We start from the raw sequence: 6000 nt of genomic DNA, 5'->3' as shown, positions 1-6000 counted from the left end.
ATCAGAAAACTTAGAAATATTACATTTGGTCCCCACATCCAAATCGTTGATATAGATTGTGAACAGCTCGGGCCCAAACACTGACCACCCCTCCCCCCCCCGCCCCCCCCCCCCCCCCCCCCTAGTCACAGCCTGCCAACCTCAGCATGAGCTGATAATTCTTACTCACTGTTTTCTGTCTCTTAATCGATTCTCAGTCCATGCCGGTATATTATCCTCAATCCCACGTGGTCTAATTTTGCTTCTTGATTCCCCCATTTCTATTCTGCTAGTTACATCCTCAAAAAACTCTTAACAGGTTTGTCAAAATTATTTCTCTTATTAACTTTTCCAAATCTTAACATTTTTGAAGCTTCCGGTTATCAATTCTTTATAATAAAGTCTAGCATTTTCCCAAACACTGACGTCAGGCTAACAAGTGTTGTTCCCTATTTTCTCCCTCCCCCCTTTCTTAAATAGCAGGGTTATATTTGCTACCTTCCAATCTGCAGGAGGAGTTCCAAAATCAATAGAATATTGGAAGATGACCACTAATGAGTTCATTATCTCGACAGCCACCTCTTCCTACAGTCTGGGATGCAGATCATGTACTAACTTTCAGTCCCATTAATGTCTCCAGTATTCTTTTTTCATGAATACTAATTATTTCAGTTCCTCATTCACACTAATCCCTTGGTTCTTTAGTATTCCTGGGGAGCATTTGGTATCTTCTTCTGTGAAGACAAAGTTTGTTCCCAAACAAAATTCTCCTGACTCTGCCTGCAGTGGGTCCACATTTGTCTTTCTAATATTTTTTCTTTTACATACCTAAAGAAGCTTTTACAGTCCATATTTTATGTTTCTTCCTCGTGTACTTTCATTTCCAATTTTATCTTTCTTGATCAGTTTCTTGGTCCTCCTTTGCTGAGTTCCAAAATTCTCCTAATCCTCAGGTTTATTATGTTTGTTGGCATCTTTGTAAGCCTCTTCCATTGATCGAATACAAATTTAACTTCTCTTGTTCGCTGTAGTTGGATCCACCTGGTTTTTGTGTCTCAAGGAATGAAATTAGTTTCAAACCATGTACTGATTGTTTAAATGCAAGCCATTGTCTGCCTACCATCATACGTTTTCATCTAGTTTCCCAAGCTTTCAGCCAATTTTCTACACATACATTCGCAGTTTGCTTTGTTTGTAAAAATAATGATTGGTACGTTCAGCAGTATTTTCCACCCCCACCAGTGGTGGGAATTATGGCAGACAGGGGCACTGTTATGTACCTGGGAATACATTCTTGCTGGTTCTGCATCACGTGATGTGTAGTGATGTCAGCAGGGTATCTGCGCGGGCTTTGGACAGATCATCTCCTTGATTGTCTGACCAACACCCTTAATAAACCTTTCCTTGTGTTTTACTAGAATCTAGAGTAGAAATTCAAGAATAGTCAGAATGAATACGTGGCTTGAGAGATGGTGCAGGAGGGAGGTGTTCAGATTTTTGGGACATTGGAACCGGTTCTGGGGGCGGTGGGACCATTACAAATCGGATGGTCTACACCTGGCCAGGACTGCAACCAATGTCCTAGGGGGTGCTTTTGCTAACACTGTTGGGGAGGTTTTAAACTAATGTGGCAGGGGAATGGGAACCAGATTAGGAAGGGGCAGCACGGTAGCATTGTGGATAGCACAATTGCTTCACAGCTCCAGGGTCCCAGGTTCGATTCCGGCTTGGGTCACTGTCTGTGCGGAGTCTGCACATCCTCCCCGTGTGTGCGTGGGTTTCCTCCGGGTGCTCCGGTTTCCTCCCACAGTCCAAAGATGTGCAGGTTAGGTGGATTGGCCATGCTAAATTGCCCTTAGTGTCCAAAATTGCCCTTAGTGGTGGGTGGGTTTACTGGGTTATGGGGATAGGGTGGAGATGTTGACCTTGGGTAAGGTGCTCTTTCCAAGAGCCGGTGCAGACTCGATGGGCCAAATGGCCTCCTGCACTGTAAATTCTATGATATCTATGATAAAGTTAGAGGTCAGTAAAGAGGCAGCAACTAAAGCCAGTAAGGTACTAGATAATAAACTCAATGTGACTAAGGAGAAGAGTAGACAGGGAAGAGATGATGAACGCAAAGGGACAGGTGGTCTGAGGTACATTTGTTTTAATACGAGAAGTGTAGCAGGTAAGGCAGATGAACTTAGGGCTTGGATTAGTACCTGGGAATATGATGTTATTAGTATTACTGAGACTTGGTTGAGGGAAGGGCAAGACTGGCAACTAAATATCCCAGGGTATAGATGCTTCAGGAGGGATAGAGAGGGAGGTAAAAGGGGTGGAGGAATTGCATTGCTGGTCAGAGATGATATCATAGCTGTGATTAAGGAGGGCACGATGGAGGATTCGAGCACTGAGGCAATATGGGTAGAGCTAAGAAATAGGAAGGGTGCAGTAACATTGTTGGCACTTTACTACAGGCCTCCCAAAAGCGAGCGTGAAGTAGAGGTACAAATATGTAGACAGATTATAGAAAAATGTAGGAGCAATAGGGTGGCCGTGATGGGAGATTTTAACTTCCCCAACATTGAATGGGACTCATGTAGTGTTGGATAGATGGAGCAGAATTTGTAAGGAGCATCCAGGAGAGTTTTTTAGAGCAGTATGTAAATAGTCCAACTCAGGAAGGGGCCATACTGGACCTGGTATTGGGGAATGATCCCGGCCAGGTGGTTGAAGTTTCAGTCGGTGATTACTTTGGGAACAGCGATCACAATTCCGTAAGTTTTAGAATACTCATGGACAAAGACGAGAGTGGTCCTAAAGGAAGAGTGCTAAATTGGGGAAGGCCAAGTATAACAAAATTCGTCAGGAACTAGGGAATGTGGATTGGGAGCAGCTGTTTAAGGGTAAATCCATATTTGAAATGTGTGAGTCTTTTAAGGAAAGGTTGATTAGAGTGCAGGACAGACATGTCCCTGTGAAAATGAGGGATAGAAATGGCAAGGTTAGGGAACCATGGATGACGGGTGGAATTGTGAGATTAGCTAAGATGAAAAAGGAAGTATACATAAGATCTAGGCGACTTAAAACTGATGAAGCTTTGGCGGAATATCGGGAAAGTAGGACAAATCTCAAACGTGCAATAAAAAGGGCTAAAAAGGGCCGTGAAATATCTTTGGCTAACAGGGCTAAGGAAAATCCCAAAGCCTTTTATCCGTATATAAGGAGCAAGAGGGTAACTAGAGAAAGGATTTGCCCACTCAAAGACAAAAGAGGGAATTTATGCGTGGAGTCAGAGGAAATGGGTGAGATTCTTAATGAGTACTTTGCATCGGTATTCACCAAGGAGAGGGACATGGCGGATGTTGAGGCTAGGGATGGATGTTTAAATACTCTCGGTCAAGTTGGCATAGGAAGGGGAAATTTTGGGTATTCTAAAAGGCATTAAGGTGGATAAGTCCCCAGGTCCGAATGGGATCTATCCCAGGTTACTGAGGGAAGCGAGGGACAAAATAGTTGGGGCCTTAACAGATATCTTTGCAGCATCCTTGAGCACGGGTGAGGTCCCGGAGGACTGGAGAATTGCTAGTGTTGTCCCTTTGTTTAAGAAGGGTAGCTGGGATAACCCAGGGAATTATAGCTTGACGTCAGTGGTAGGCAAACTGTTGGAGAAGATACTGAGGGATAGGATCTATTCACATTTGGAAGAAAATAGACTTCTCAGTGATAGGCAGCATGGTTTTGTGCAGGGAAGGTCATATTTTACAAACCTAATAGAATTCTTTGAGGAAGTGACAAAGTTAATTGATGAGTGAAGGGCTGTAGATGTCATATACATGGACTTCAGTAAGGCGTTTGATAAAGTTTCCCATGGCAGGTTGATGGAAAAAGTGAAGTCATATGGGGTTCAGGGTGTACTAGCTAGATGGATAAAGAACTGGCTGGGCAACAGGAGACAGAGAGTAGTGGTGGAAGGGTGTGTCTCAAAATGGAGTAAGGTGACTAAGGATTCCGTGCTCGGACCACTGTTGTTTGTGATATACATAAATGATCTGGACGAAGGTATAGGTGGTCTGATTAGCAAGTTTGCAGATGATACTAAGATTGGTGGTGTTGCAGATAGCGAGGAGGACTGTCAGAGAATAAAGCAAAATATAGATAGATTGGAGAGTTGTGCAGAGAAATGGCAGATGGAGTTCAATCCAGGCAAATGCGAGGTGATGCATTTTGGAAGATCCAATTCAAGAGCGGACTATACAGTCAATGGTCGAGTCCTGGGGAAAATTGATGTCCAGAGAGATTTGGGAGTTCAGGTCCATTGTACCCTAAAGGTGGCAATGCATGTCGATAGAGTGGTCAAGAAGGCATACAGCATGCTTGCCTTCATTGGACGGGGTATTGAGTACAAGAGTCGGCAGGTTACAGTTGTATAGGACTTTGGTTAGGCCACATTTGGAATACTGCACTGAGTCCTGGTCGCCACATTACCAGAAGGATGTGGATGCTTTGGAAAGGGTGCAGAGGAGGTTCACCAGGATGTTGCCTGGTACGGAGGGTGCTAGCTATGAAGAAAGGTTGAGTAGATTAGGATTGTTTTCGTTGGAAAGACGGAGGTTGAAGGGGCACCTGATTGAAGTCTACAAAATTGTGAGAGGTATGGACAGGGTAGATAGCAACAAGCTTTTTCCAAGAGTGGGGGTGTCAATTACAAGGGGTCACGCTTGCAAGGTGAGAGGGGGAAAGTTTAAGGGAGATGTGCGTGGAAAGTTTTTTACGCAGCGGGTGGTGGGTGCCTGGAACGCTTTGCCAGCGGAGGTGGTAGAGGCGGGCACAATAGCATCGTTAAAGATGCATCTTGACAGATATATGAATGGGCGGGGAACAGAGGGAAGTAGATCCTTGGAAAATAGACGACAGGTTGAGATGAAGGATCTGGACCGGCGCAGGCTGGGAGGGCCGAAGGGCCTGTTCCTGTGCTGTAATTTTCTTTGTTCTTTGTTCTAGAGTGTGGGCGCCTCCATACCTTTTCTCTTTGCAGCAACAAAGAAATATAAAAGGACAGAATTCTGGCGATGAGGATTGATGCAGAAAAAAAATCACTTGAAAGAAGATTTTTGCCGACTAATTGTGGAACATCATTGGGAGCAATGGAAGATTCTCGGGACTGCACCCACACACACAGATATCGGGTAAAGCACTGCCGCCAATGTGAAGGTTTAACAAAAGTTTTCACTCACAACTTTGAGTAAGAAAACCAACAGTCGGGAAATGCTTGCTTGCATTTAAGTGAGTGGGGTCTGGACTGCAGGGACTGTGCACATGTTGAAGCTACATGGGGATTTCAAAGTCTGCCAACTCTGCACGGGCCACTATTCGAATGAAAAGTCAAAATACTCAAGTATAAAAACGGAAAGATTTCCTAGTTGCTTGTTCAAAGGATTGTTAGTGCCATACTTTCCAACACAGTCGGAAGGGAGGAAGTGTAGACCCAAGAGCTGGGATCCGAAAATGGCGCCGTGGGCTGGTTTGATGAGGTTTATGAAACATGGAATTCATATGAGGAAAGATTCCAATTGTTTTTGATATTCAATCAGACACTGGAAACCTAAAGGTCGGAACATTTCTCAGCTCAGTTGGTCGTAAAATGTTTATGCTGCTACAGAATTTTGATCACTCAGCCAAACCAGGGACAAGTCCTGTTGCTCTTTCTAGCTTTAGTCTATTTGCTCTGTTTAGGTCACCTTTGCTCATGAGTCGCCAGGTATCTTTATGATACCGCCACGTGGTTCAAGTTCAGGTTATGATTAATAACACAGCACACCGCTTAGTAAGGATTAAAACAACGGTCATTTATTATATACAACAAGCAATATTAATACCCTAATACTACTTTCTATATAACAAACCTATCACTACTGGCCAATACTTAACTTAGGAAGAGCCCACCAGGTCAGGGAAACGAATGGCTTGTCCAATCAAATCTGGCCCGCGGGATTCAAAAGGCTGCTACAGGTCGGTGGCTAGGTGTCTCTACCG

This window comes from Scyliorhinus torazame, chromosome 15, assembly GCF_047496885.1.
Source record: "Scyliorhinus torazame isolate Kashiwa2021f chromosome 15, sScyTor2.1, whole genome shotgun sequence".
Taxonomy (NCBI): domain Eukaryota; kingdom Metazoa; phylum Chordata; class Chondrichthyes; order Carcharhiniformes; family Scyliorhinidae; genus Scyliorhinus; species Scyliorhinus torazame.
This window is presented reverse-complemented; position numbering follows the sequence as displayed.